Source organism: Hippopotamus amphibius, chromosome 1, assembly GCF_030028045.1.
Source record: "Hippopotamus amphibius kiboko isolate mHipAmp2 chromosome 1, mHipAmp2.hap2, whole genome shotgun sequence".
NCBI lineage: Eukaryota > Metazoa > Chordata > Mammalia > Artiodactyla > Hippopotamidae > Hippopotamus > Hippopotamus amphibius.
In genome coordinates, this window is record NC_080186.1 from 17,872,982 (window position 1) to 17,888,236 (window position 15,255).

At 37.4% G+C, this 15,255-nt stretch overlaps 1 protein-coding gene across 2 annotated transcripts in view; it reads right to left on the bottom strand.

Moving 5' to 3' along the window:
- Positions 1 to 15,255, bottom strand: part of LUZP1 (leucine zipper protein 1) — an 88,768-nt gene that overhangs the window by 58,534 nt on the left and 14,979 nt on the right. Inside the window, exon 1 of one of the 2 annotated variants that reach the window (XM_057699337.1) lies at positions 11,780 to 11,898. The exons of the other annotated variant lie outside the window; for it this stretch is intronic. The gene's annotated coding sequence lies outside the window, so the exon portion shown is untranslated. Of the gene's footprint in view, positions 1 to 11,779; positions 11,899 to 15,255 lie in introns of those variants that run through there. 2 annotated transcript variants of the gene reach the window in all.

Genomic DNA, 15,255 nt, shown 5'->3' on the forward strand with positions numbered 1-15,255 from the left:
TCTTACTTTTTTTATTTATATGTTCATCATTGATATTCTGAAAGGTCCAACATTTGATTAGAAGCTAAAGAAGCCCTGAACCCCCTCCCCAACAGTCAGGTGACCTCATTTTATTGACCAATGAAATGCAACTAATTGCAGCTACCTGCAGGGCACCATACCAACTTAGTACAGTCATTCCAAGACCACCACCCACCCTGTGGATTATAAAACCTGCCAATGCTCAAGTCTCTTATATAAAAGGGCATAGTATTTGCATATAATCTACACACATCCTCTCTACAAACATACTTTAAATCACCTCTAGATCACTTATAATCCCTAAATACAGTGTAAATGCTATGCAGATAGTTGCCTTATGCACGCCAAATTCGAGTTTCGCCTGTTGGAACTTTCTGGAAAATTTTTTCCCCAAATAGTTTCCACTTGTGGTTGGTTGAATCTGCACATGCAGAAGGCCAACTGTAGTTATTTTTTAAATCAAAGACCACATATTATCCAATTATATGTCAATCTCTCATTTATTATTTTTTTAACAGAGAAGTTATTTTTTAATTTATTTTTATTTTTTTAATTTTAAGCTCTTTATTGGATCATTTATTATTGTTCTTCAAGAGAATCTCTCTCAAAAAAACAACTGTACTAGGACTTCCCTGGCAGTCCAGTGGTTAAGACTCCACGCTTCCAAGGCAGGGGGCACAGGTTTGATCCCTGGTCAGGGAATTAAGATCCCACATGCCACATGGCACAGCCAAAAGACAGACAAACAAACAAACAAAAAAACTGTACTGTTGGAGAGGATTTGGAGAAAAGGGAACCCTTGCACACTGTTGGTAGGAATGTAAATTGGTGTAACCACTATGGAAAACAGTATAGAGGTTCCTTTCTCGTTTTTTGTAGGGTTTTTTTAAAAATATTTATTATTTTTGGCTGTGTCAGGTCTTAGTTGCAGCGTGTGGGATCTTTCATTGCAGTGCATGGGCTCCAGAGCACGTGGGCTCTGTAGTTGTAGCACATGGGCTCTCTAGTTGTGACGTGGGCTTGGCAGTTGCAGCACATGGGCTTAGTTGCCACGCACGGGCTTAGCTGCCTCATGGCATGTGGGATCTTAGTTCCCCAACCAGGGATCAAACTGGTAGCCCTGCATTGGAAGGTGGATTCTTAACCACTGGACCACCAGGGAAGTCCCCTGGAGGTTCCTTTAAAAACTAAAAATGGAACTACCACATGATCCAGCAATTCCACTTCTGGGTATACATCTGGAAAAAAACAAAAACACTGAAAGGATACATGCACCCCAATGTAAAAAGCAGCACTATTTACAACAGCCAAGACGTGGAAGCAACCCAAGTGCCCATCAACGGACGACTGGATTAAGAAGATGTGGTGTATATATACAATGGAATACTACCTGGCCATAAAAAAAAGAATGCAATACTACCATTTGCAGCAACGTGGATGGATTTAGAGGATATTATACTTAGTGAAATAAGTCAGAGAAAGACAAATACTGTAAGATATCACTTATATGTGGAATCTAAAAAAATAATACAAATGAATATGTATACAAAACAGAAACAGACTACAGATACATAAAACAAATTTGTGGTTACCAAAGGGGAAAGGAAAGGGGAAAGAGACAAATTAGGGGTATGGGATTAACATATACAAACTACTACATATAAAACAGCTAAGCAACAAGGATATACTGTATAGCACAGAGAATTACACCCATTATCTTGTAATAACCTATAATGGAATATCATCTGCAAAAATACTGAATCACTACGCTGTATACCTGAAATTAACACAATATTGTAAAGCAACTATACTTCCATTTTTAAAAACGTAAAAGACATCATTGGGAAACCTGGAGACATCTGAATTTGCACACTGATGTTATATATCAGAAACATAATTTTTTTAGGTGTGATAATGGTAGGGCAGTTATGTAGTAGAGTGTCCTTATTCTAGAAGGTTACACATCTGAAGGTATCAAGTAATTGAGGAAAAATGGATATATATACAGATTTATAGCTACTTAGTTATAATAAGGCAAAGAATTAATTATTGAATCCAGGTGAAAGGTATAAGTATTTATTAGACTACTGCACTAGCTTTTCTGTAAGTTTGAAATTTTTCATAAGAAGTTGATGGGAGAAAAAATACGTCTCTTAAAAGATTAATATGTGCATTTCTCTAAGCTGTAATTGTTGGTTGGTTTTCAATACAAGCTTTATTTAACATATACTTGGTCCAGAGAGTACTATAGGGTTCACAAACTGAACCATTAAAACACAAGAGGTAATTCCCTGGCGGTCCAGTTGTTAGGACCCCATGCTTCCACTGCAGACAGCACGGGTTTGATCTCTGGTTGGGGGACTAAGGTCCTGAAAGCCACAGGGTGTGGGAAAAACAAAAAACAAAAACAAAACACAAGAAATATCAACAAAAGAGGTAAGTAAGAGAAAAAACTACTCAAGGCAAAGACAACTTCTAGTCCAAACTAGGCCAGCTCCTTCTTCTTAAGCATCCTTGGGCTCAGAAGATGACACCATATTTTGGAATCCTGCTTCTAGAAGGCAGTTGTTCAGCACAACACATGCAGACCCAATCTTTCAGCCTCACCCTCCCAGTGACAGTCTAAGATGGGAAACTAAACCACAGAATCACAGTAACAACATATATGAATAGGGCTTTCTAAGCTCACAAGTATTCTGAAAATACAATTTGATCTTTATTGCTGTTGTTATTTAAGCAGATATGAAGAACTATAATCACAACCACCAATGTAATCACTGATTTAGGCAACAATCATCCAGTGGATGCTGAAACCATCTGGTAGGAAAACAGGATATCCACATTGTCTCAAAGTCACCCCAGAGATCGCTTACAAAGCGGAGTAGGTCCCTTTACAACGAAGAGATCAAACTTACCGTCAACAGTAATGGGACAGACTAACATTATGTGCCTCCCCATATGACACAAGGGGAAGTACACAGCATCATCCATGTAATATTTCTCACCGAAAATGTTTACCCCAAATCTAAGCATGAGAAAACAATCAGACAAATCCAATTTTCGGGACATTATAACTGGCCTGGACTCTTCAAAAGAAAACTGTTATTAAAGACACACACAGAAAGAAGTTAGAGTGGGGCTGTTCTACATCAAGAGTCTTCAAACTAAAGTTTCACTGAAGCACAATCATGCCCATTCATTTACACATTGTCTATGGCTGCTTTTCTCTTGCAAGAGACAGTATGACCCACAAAGTCAAAAACATTTATTTACTATCTGGTCCTTTACAGAAAAAGTTTGCTGATCTCTGCTCTAGATTCAGAGACACAACAACCAAATGTAAGAAGAAATTCTTAAAGTGAATTCTGAAGGGGAGGGAAAGCTAAAAAGAACATTTATGGAACCAGTGGGATATCTGAACATGAACTAATATCATTAGACATTGCAATATCAATGTTGAATGCAGAAGTATTTTGGGGTTGCAGGTCATGATGTACTTGCTTTCAAATGTTAAAAAAATTAAAGAAATAAAGCAAATGTGACAAAATATTTTTTAATATTTATTTATTTGGTTGCACCAGCTCTTAGTTGCAGCAGGCAGGCCCCTTAGTTGCAACACATGGGCTCCTTAGTTATGGCATGCGAACTCTTAGTTGAGGTATGCACGTGGAATCTAGTTTCCTGACCAGGGATTCAACCCAGGCCCCCTGCATTGGGAGCACAGAGTCTTATCCACTGCATCACCAGAGAAGTCCCAAATGTGACAAAATTTTAACTGTGAATCTGGGTCAGTAGTTCTCAGACTTTTTTTTATCTCAGGACTCCTTTATACTCTTAAAAACTGCCAAAGACACCAAAGGGCTTTTTGTTTATATGAGTTATATCTACTTATATTTGCTGTCTGAGAAATTAAACCTGAGACAATGTTTACACGTGTTAAGTACAAGCTCATTAACACAAACAACATTTTTATGAAAAGTAACTATATTTTTAAAAAACAAAAACTTTAATGAGATGAGTGACCCTGGTTTTATATTTTGCAAATTTCTTTGAATGTCTGCTGTTACATCCTCATCTGCTTCTGCATTCAAGCATTATGGTAATTTTGTTTGAAGTATATGAAGAAAACCCAATTTCACACAATATGTACTTGAAAAATGAATATTTTAATACTTTAAGATGATTAGAGATAATTCTTCTTTGATACACCCTAACTTGACAAGTAGTAGTTTCTTATACATTAGTTGCAATGTGAAATCTGAAGCCATATACATGAATTATTCATACTCTATTACATTAAAATCCACTGGTCTATCCTTCACTTTGAAAGATCTTTTACCCAAGCGGACAGGCAGATCTTCTAAATGTTGACACATTTCATCGTACAATATATTAAAAAAATCACTTTTGTTATTATCACCATCAATCTCATCAAGAAAAAACTACGTATTGGGAAGCTGCCAAGCTCAAAATGGCAAATAAAACTCTAAATAAATTCTAATTTTTGTTTGAAAGTTCTCTTATCATTGGCAACAAATAGTCAGTTGTTTTCCCTTAAGTAACAAGCTTCATTTCATTCATTTCCAAGAAAATGTCTGCCAAATACCTAAATCTGAATAACCAGCTTATCTGTCGATTGTTATTTCAAGTAAAAAATGATGATTCATGAAAAAAGAGGTTAGTTTAGCTTGCAACTCAAACACTCATACTAGTGTTTTTCCTCCAATAACCACTCTACCTTGATATGCAAAGAAGTACTTCATAGAACTTGCCATTTCATCACACAGAATATTAAAAAGATGTGTACTCAAGGTTCAAAATGTAATAAAATTAATAATTTTTACTGCTTCACTAAGGACATTCTTTTTTTTAATTATTATTGGGGTACAGTTGTTTTACAATGTTGTATTAGTTTCTACTGTACAGTGAAGTGGAGTGCCCTGTGCTATACAGCAGGTTCTCATTAGTTATCTATTTTATATATATATTAGTGTATACATGTCAATCGCAATCTCCCAGTTCATCCCAACCCCCCTTCCCCACTTGGTGTCCATATGTTTGTTCTCCACGTCTGTGTCTCTGTTTCTGCCTTGCAAATCAGTTAATCTGTACCACTTTTTCTAGATTGCACATATATGCATTAATATATGATATCTGTTTTTCTCTTTCTGACTTACTTCACTCTGTATGGCAGTCTCTAGGTCCATCCACATCTCTACAAATGACTCAATTTTGTTCCTTTTTATGGCTGAGTAATATTCCATTGTATATATGTGCCACATCTTCTTTATCTGTTCATCTATTGATGGGCATGTAGGTTGCTTCCCTGACCTGGCTATTGTAAATAGTGCTGCAACGAACACTGAGGTGCATGTGTCTTTTTGAATTATGGTCTTCTCTGGATATATGCCCAATAGTGGGATTGCTGGGTCATATGGTTATTCTGTTTTTAGTTTTTTAAGGAACCTCCATACTCTTCTCCATAGTGGCTGTATCAATTTACATTCCCACCAACAATGCAAGGTTTCCTTTTCCTTCAAGGACATTGTTAAGTGAAACTGGCATTTCTGTTTTACTGCAAGTGTGTTGCAAACACAATTATAACTAAGGTAATTTGATATGGCTACATTGATTTGTGCTACTACATCAGCAGACTTATCCACCATTGATTGCTTTTATATCATCAGCACAAATGTCACCACAGTGAAAATGGTAAATGTCTTAGTAGTACTATGAAAATAGTTTGACTTTGCAAATCCCCTTAAAGGGTCTTGGGTACCCCCCCCCCATGATCTGTGAATAACCCTCTGAGAATCACTCATGTAGGTGAAAGATATATGAGTACTCATAATACTGTTTACTCAACTGTTTAGAAGGTTTAGAATTTCAAAAAAATAATTGAAGGAAAAAAAAAAGAAAAATTCTCATAAAAATTCTCAACTATTTTAAAGAGCAAAAGAAAATATCTTCTCCAATATTAATGAATACATGGCACAGCACTGTTTCTTTGAAAAACAACAAACGTTAGTGGAAATTAGCTGTCAGGCTTTAATACTAACCAGTGAAGGCCCAATACAGAAATTCAACTTCCTAGGTTTATTTCAAAAGAATCCATGTAAGGAGGAACTATCACCTACAAGACAAATACAGATCCAAGGTTTGGGCTAAATATATTTTGGAATTCAGAATTTTTTAGATTTTGGAAAGATAATATAATAGGGACTAGGGCAGCACCCAGTAGGTACACACATTAATATTTTTACTGTTAAACAGTCATACTAATTAGGATAAATAAAGATTATAAATAGCCTCACTTTAGTTCAGGTCAGGTTTTGCCATGAAGTGAATTATGTTTTTTTTCACTTTTAAGTGTTTTTATTTATTTATTTATTTATTTATTTATTTATTTATTTATTGGCTATGTTGGGTCTTTGTTACTGCACGTGGGCTTTCTCTAGTTGCTGAGAGCAGGGGCTACTCTTCGTTGTGGTATGCAGGCTTCTCATTGCAGTGGCTTCTCTTGTTGAGCAGCAAGGGCTCTAGGTGTGCGGGCTTCAGTAGTTGTGGCACATGGGCTTAGTTGCTCTGTGGCATGTGGGAATCTTCCCAGAGCAGGAATTAAACCTGTGTCCCCTGCACCACTGGCAGGCAGATTCTTAAACACTGAGCCACCAGGGAAGTCCCTTGTTTTTTGGTTTTTGAAATTGCACATTTCAAAAGAACTGTGGACTCCTTGGGAATATGCTACACCTCTATTCAAATAATTTCATCAGCCTATACTCATACCCATTTATTGGGAGCAGGGGGTTAGGTAGAAACTTTTGAGATTTTCAAGAAAGTTTTATTTGTGATTCCAATGTAGATGCATAGTCCACTGAAGATTTGGAAATACCACATTAATAGGAACAGGTGGTTAGGAAGAGGGACAGTGGAAATATAAATCATTTTCATCAGGAGTCAAAGTAACCAGAAAGAACACAGGTTGGGAAAGTGTAACCAGTGGTACTGGATTGGAATTGTTACAATAAATCATACGTAGCCCCTTCAAGACCTTAGAGCCACACATAACTCTCTAAGGCTGAAAAACAGGCCCTTGAAGGAAGGAAAGATGATTAAAAATTAAAACTATGCACCAATTTACACCTAAAATATGTAACAAATATGCTAGTTCTACTTGATGCTACAAATTAATTAGGAATCAGAATTTGGAGGCAAATTACTGTTGCCCTTTGTTGAAACACTAGCAAATTCCTGATACTACACCTCCGTTCTCATCTCAATTCTGCCACTAACGAGTTACACAGCCTGAGCCAAGATCAAAGTAAATACCAAGCAAATGGGATGTTAAATCCACGAGCCTAACTTTTGAACCTCTAATTCATTTGTTATAGAGAACACTGGATTAAAAGATCTTCGAAGGTCTCTTTTAAGCTATAAATTCTTTAACAAAATCCAGGTTTATTAATATGACTGGAGGTGGTGAGAATTAATTATGACTAGTTTTTAAAAAAGAGAGAGTCCTTGATCGAAGAGGGGAAAAAAAGTTTTCCAGCAAAGGTAACAGCATGCAGAAGAGTTCTGTGTTAACAAATAAGATGGAGGGAGACCAAGATGGTGGAGTAGGAGGACGCAGGGATCACCTCCCGCCATGAAAACATCAAAAATACACCTACATGTGGAGCAAGTCTCACTGAAAACACACTGGAAACTGGCGGGAAGCAACTATTTCCACAATAAACAGTGAAGGGATAAAAATGAAGGTATAAAATATGACATCAAAAACACAAAACATGGGGGAAGGGAGTAAAAAAAACATGTAGACCTTTTTAAGAACAGGTGAGATGGAGTATAATCTTACTTATAATGCATGTGCCCCCAACAAGATCCTACTGTAGAGCACAGGGAATTATACTCATTATCCTGGGATAAACCATAATGGAAAAAAATATAAAAAAAGAATATATATGTGTATAACTGAGTCACTTTGCTGTACAGCAGAGATTGGCACAACAATGTAAATCAACTATACTTAAAAAAAAAAAAGATAACCAACAAGGATCTACTGTATAACACAGGGACCTCTATATTATGTAACAACCTAAATGGGAAAAGAATTTGAAAAAGAATAGATACATGTATATGTATAACTGAATCACTTTGCTGTACACCTGAAACTAATACAACATTGTTAATCAACTATACTCCAATATAAAATAAAAAAATTTTTAAAAACAAAGAAAACAAATAATGCATGTGCCCCCAAGGACCTTATCAACTCAAACAACTTTAGTGGTGACCTTAAAGACTATCTAATCCAAATCACTTTACAGATGAGAAAACTGAGACCCTGAAAATTTACGTGATATGCTCAAGGTCACAGTATCTGGGTGTGGCAATGCTAGCACTAAAACCCCAAATTCCCCAGTTCCCAGTCAAATGCTCGCTACCTTTCCTGTAACCCAGAGCTTCTAGAACTGCATAACTACAGTGCTACCTATAGTACCGCAATCACTTCAATTAACATATGCTCTTTCAGGACCCCCAGTTCTACTATATCATATATATGTATTAGGTGGGCAACAAATTCTAGACAAATAGATTCAAAACTCACAGAAAATACTTGCAAGTCATATACCTAATAAGAGACTAGTATCCAAATAGAGAGAGAATTCTTATAATTCAACAATTAAAAGACAACCTATTGGAATCCCCTGACTGTCCAGTGGTTAGGACTCATCGCTCTCATGGCCGAGGGCCTGGGTTCAATCCCTGGTCGGGGAACTAAAATCCCACCAGCCGTTCAAGGTGGCCAAAAAAAAGGAAAAGAAAGAAATAGGAAAAGAAAAAAGAAAAAAAAAGATAACCTATCAAAAAATGGGCAAAGGATTTGCACAGACATTTCTCCAAAGAAGATATGCAAATGGCCAATAAGCGCATGAAAAGCTGTTCTCACATCGTTAGTCATTAGGAAAATACAAATCAAAACCATAATGAGATACCACTTCACACCCACCAGTATAGCCATAGTCAAAAAGAAAGAAAATAAGAAGTCTTGTGAGAATGTGGAGAAATTAGAACCCCTGTACACTGCTGGTGGAAATGCAAAATGGTGCAGGCTCTGTGAAAAAAATTTGGTAGCTCTGCAAAAAGTTATCCACAGTTACCACATGATCCAGCAATTCTACTATAGGTATATACTGAAGAGAAAAGAAAACATATCCATAGAAAAACTTACATAGCAATCTTTATTCATAATAGCCAAAAGTTAAAACAACCCAAATGTCTATCAACTGATGAAAGATAAACAAAATGTGGTATATTCATACAATGGGATGCTATTCAGCGCTAAAAATGAATGAAGCACTGACACATGCCATAATACAGATGAACCCTGAGAACACTGTGATAAGTGAAAGAAGTCAGACAAAAAAGTCTACATACTGCCTGATTTCATTTGTATGAAATGTCCAGAATAGGTAAATCCATAGAGATATGAGGCAGATTATGGTTGACAGAGACTGGAGATAGGGGAGAATGGACAATGATTGCTAATGGGCATGGGGTTTCTTTTGGGAGTGATGAAAATGTTCTGAAATTAGAGAGTGATGATGATTGCACAAATCCTGTAAATATACTTTTTTAAAAGGTGGATTGCACACCTTCAAATTGAGAATTTTATAGTATGTGAATTATATCAATATATATTTTTGTTTGTTTTCTTTTAAAACATATAGAGAGACGACACCAAAGTGAACTTCCCACTCATTCCCTCTTGAGTTGGGAAAAGAAAAATACCAACATAAGGTTAATGCATCAGTCTCAATATTCATTGAGCAAGGCAGGTGCTAAGTGGGAATTCAGAGATATCCCTCTCTTATGATACTCATAAGATTGTAAGTATACAAAGGTAAGCAAATAATTATAACACAATGTGATACATCCACAACAAAAAGCGTACGATGTACAGAAGATGATTTATTATGGAGTCAGGAAAGGTTTCATAGAAGAGAAGATGTCTAAAACTAGATTACCCCCAGGCAGATAATGGGAGCAAAAATGCTATATATGTCGGTCCAAGCTGTGTCATAATGGCATTTAGAAGTGGGACAAACCATTTCTTTGGAGTGATCTAAAAGAGCTTCGTGGTGAAATTTAAGTTGATCTTTGAGAATGAGTAGAATATAATTAGGTGTAAAAAAGAAGGGACTGGACTCTGCAATAAACTGAGGGACCAATGAATCAAGAGCAAAATACAATTAGAAATGCACGTATTTAGCTCAGCACAGCAAGAGTAACCTGAATAGACCGCTAAAGTAGCACTGACTAGGTGCTGGTGTTGGTATGACCTGGGCAGCAATTTAATTTGTTTCTTAGAAAGAAATACTGCCTATAATATTTCAGTTGCCTCAGTTGTTTACTCACACGTAAAACCTATGTCCCAGGTATCTAACTTTCTATCCTCATTTAATCTTTACAACAAAACTAAGGTAAGTACTGGGGCTTCCCTGGTGGTGCAGTGGTTAAGACTCCTCCTGTCAATGCAGGGGACACGGGTTCAATCCCTGGTCGGGGAAGATCCCACAGGCCATAGAGCAACAAAGCCCAGGCGCCACAACTACTGAACCTGTGCTCTAGAACCCACGAGCCACAACTACTGAAGCCCGCACGCCTAGAGCCTGTGCTCCGCAACAAGAGTAGCCACCACAAAGAGTAGCCTGCGCCCCACAATGAAGAGTAGCCCCCACTTGCCGCAACTAGAGAAAGCCTGTGCGCAGCAATAAAGACCCAACGCAACCAATAAAATAAATAATAAATAAGTAAATAAATAAGTAAATAAAAACTGAACTAAGCACTAATAGCAATTTTAACAAGGAACTCAACTTCAGAAAGGTTAGTAACAGCTCACAGGACTATATCTATGCATTCTGTTCAGTGTCATAAATTCATTCTCCCAATTAATCCTTAAAACAACCCTTAGAACCAGGTATTATTAGCACTTCTACTTTATAGATGAGAAACTGAGATTCAGGGAATTTAAGCAATTTGCCTGGGATCACACTGGTAATAAAAGGCAGAACTGGGAATTAAGCCCAGGCCTGCCTGATCCTAAAGCTTTCTTCTACTAGATAGATTGCTTCATCTATCCTTAATCATTATTCAATCTAATTCAATATACTTCAATGTTTATATTCTGCATTTCCTGTGACTAGGAGTAGTGGTCTCTTACATGAACAGCCGCAATATACATCTGCTGAAGACACTGTTTCTATGTTTTAGACCTAAGCAAAAGCTAACAGTAGAAATCCTAGCCAAGAGACATCCCCAAACAGGTGACTTCTCAAAAATTCTTTTCTTCTCAGATTTTTCCAAGGGGTAAGGAAGAGCCTCCAAAGCTACAGCAGACTACAGCAAACCCCTGACGGAGAGATCCAAAGAAATCTCTTCATCAAAAAGATGGAAAGGGTAAGTCTGACCATGATCTGGTTACGCAATGCAAAGATCATGCAGTACATACTGCAGCAAAAGCATGTGCTGACAGCTAAGAGATAACAAGCTCTGTAAGGAAAGAAAACATACATACACACACACACACACACACACACAGAAGCACTTAGATATAAGCAAGTGCAGAAAACTGACAGAGGACAAAAGAGTGGGATTTGGTGTTAAGCTGAAGCAGTTCAAGAGTTAAATCCATGGAAACAACTCACATGACAGCAACAGCTCAAACTGGTAACACGTCTCCCACTCATTTTACCTTGTTTTCCCACATAGAAAAGGTAAGCTGTTTTCTCAGTTCGCAGCAAATCCGATACCCTTCAAACGTTGTTTCTCAGCTTGCTAGATGGCTAGACAGGAATGACGCAGCAACATCCTCCACAGCTCCCTTCTAACAGCAGGAAGACAAGCAAGGACCAGCAGAAAAGAGTGGCTGGGAATGATTTTCCTTCTCATTCCAAACACCTCAGCTTTGTCCTACTTATATAAGAGAGGTGACTATTATGACACTCATCCCAAACCATTTTTTTTTCTATTTCAGATTGGGGTTAAATAACCTTTTAAATTTTATTCCATTTAATTTTGTTCTGGTATCCTTACACAAGTTTCTTCCTGGATTTCTCATCTGTAAAATGGGACTAAATATGCTAGACTCCAGATCTTACCTCCCTCATAGGAATGTTATTTGAAGGAAATGTTATTTAAAGTACTTGGAAAAGTTAAAAGCATAATATAATAACAATAGCTAGCATTTACTATATCTTTACTTCGTGTCAGTCTAAGCCCTTCACCTCATAACGCCATGAGGCAGATAAGATTAACCTCATTTTTCAAGTGAGTAAACTGAGGCACAAAGAGGTACAGTTCCGTTCTAAGTTTACACAAATATATGGTAGAGCTGAAATTCAACCCAGGCATGCTGGTTAATAATTGAGAGTATATATTTCTCTATTAATGTAATATGTAATGAAAATTATGTGAGACTATTATAACACATGGCTTGAGGAAGCAACACAATAACCTACTCCAACATTCAACAAATATTTGAATTCTACTTTGTTCCCGCCACCATATGCCATCATCTGTATGCATTCTGAGCTTAACATGTAACAGACACACCTACGTGGGACAGAGGAGCTGGAGTTACGGATAATAAGTCACTTTCAATAGGAGCAGAGGCAAGTTACTTAACTGTGCCTCAGTGTCCTCATGTGTAAAACAGCAACAATACCTATCACAAATACAAGCTACACTGTATTTCTTACATGTCAAATGACATATTGCAAAATCCCTCAAACTAAAATGGCAGTATCTTCTTAGAAATTAATTACTCCACCTTCTCATTTGACAAACCTGAAGTCCAAACTTGTTCAAGTCTGTATAGCTAGATAATGACAAAGACTCAACCAGAACGTCCAGACCCAGCCCAAAGCTCTGTACCATCTCTCTGGGCTGAATAACACCATTCCCTGTCAGGGCAAGGTGATAAATATCAGAGGACAGAGAACGACTCAAAACCTCTAAGGATAAAAAAAAAAAATTCAGGATACAAGGCTTCAACGTTCATTTAACATAGCACAAGACAAAATAACAAAAAAAAAGTGGTATCACTCTCTATTTCCTTCTCAAAAAAAAATCATTTCATCTCAAAAATTTGGTCTACTACATCTGTATTAGGCTAACCCACATTTGCTCATGCTACTACTTCCCAGCTATCTCTGCAACTTTCTGAAACTGTCTTGGCAAACTCAGGTCAAAATCCTAATAAACTTCAGGGAACTGTCACAGCACAGCATTATTATAGCAAATACTCCTGAAAATAAGTGTTGCTTAGAAATTCTATTATATTGAGATTCTCATAGCTGTTTTTGCTGTGATAGAAGCCAATCTGTTTTTTCAGAAATAAGTTTCCATGCAACTCATACTAAAATAAGAGAGAAGACATAAATTTTTTCTCAGTAAGACCACTAACTGATATTCATTAAACTTCTCCAAATTTTTTGGAGCATTTCAAATCCCACGAGTTTACCAAAGAACTTAATTCATATCACTTTTTCCAAAAGTTTGCTCTAAAGACATGCTTGTTTTTAGGTATTATAGTATTTAACCAGAGTCAAGACTAGAATCCATTTTACACACAAGCCACAGCAGGATCAGGAAGAGAGAAAGAAAGAGAACAGGAAGACAGGAAAATCAAATTAATTATTTACTTAAAAATCCACAGGATACAGAGCACCCTTATAAGCTGCACAGCACCAATCTGCTCCATTCCTTCTCTGCTAGTCAGTACAGGCTACAAGATGAACACCAGAGTCCAACAACCAGCCAAGTTCTAGGCAAAATGGCCTTACCAGGCTAGATGGGGCCAAACACACACATTTTTAACTCCTAATCAAAAACAGAGGTTCAAGGAGGAAGACGATCAATAGCTTAAATACTGCAGAGAGATTAAGGATTAAGAGACTAAGGCTATGAAAATGCCTGATGGATTTCCCTGGTGGCACCGTGGTTAAGAATCCACCTGCCAATGCAGGGCACACAGGTTCCATCCCTGGTTGGGGAAGATCCCACATGCCACGGAGCAACTAAGCCCACGCACCACAACTCCTGAGCCTGCGCTCTAGAACCCACAAGCCACAACTACTGAACCCACGTACCACAACTACTGAAGCCCACGTGCCTAGAGCCCGTGCTCTCAACAAGAGAAGCCACTGCACTGAGAAGCCTGTGCACTGCAACGAAGAGTAGCCCCTGCTCGCCGCAACTAGAGAAAGCCCATGCTCAGCATGAAGACCCAATGCAGCCAATAAATAAATAAATAAGTAAATTTATTTAAAAAAAAAAGTGAAGCTAAAAACACAAGAGAAAGATAATAACTGGTAAAAGGGAGGTAGTAAACAAAGTGGGCACTAGAGAATGGGATGGAGAAGGAAAGTGATCCATGTGGATTCTAAAAGTCACCAAACACGATGAAAACAGACAGAGCAGATGGTAAGGGCTTTGAAAAATCAAAAGGCACACAAAATCACCAAAACAATGGCTTGGAAGCGACAGTGAAGAACCAGAAATACATACACTGACTGATCCCACTGTCCAAGCAGTCGAAGGATATTCAACCAGCAAAAATAGGAATGATAGTATCCATCAGAGCAAAGGGTTGTTTTCAGTTATGGATTAAGAGATGGAGGAAATATTGGGAGAAAAGGTTAAGAATCTAGGACCTGACTCACCTTTGTGCACAGGTTCTACCAGACCCATTAGAAGCAGCTGGTAAAGGAACCTCAGGAATAAGATGGAAAGGGATGGGGCTTAGATTTATAATGTTGAGGAGACAGTAAAAATAGAACTTGGAAGTAATTATCAATGGCAAACATGTAGAAGAGTATGCTAAGGAATTTTATGGCTACAGATGATAGAGTAATGAAGAGGGAGGAACAGACCAAAAAAAAGTGCTAAGTATCATAGACAGTGAGTCTCCACTACTAACTACAGTTTCAAGTAGAATGATCTCTTCAGTCCCACTTTCCCAGAAGCTGGACCCTGAAACTTCCTTTCATTTCATTTGCCAAGATTAGCAATTTGCTGAACTGTTTCAAAAGTTTGGGGTTTTTTTGTTTTCTGAATCGAACATTTGTTTTTAATAAGGATTTGTTGAGAGCTCTACTAAAGGATATGAGGGACATTATCCAAAACATAAGTGAACATAATTGACTACAACTAGGGCTACAGATCCTA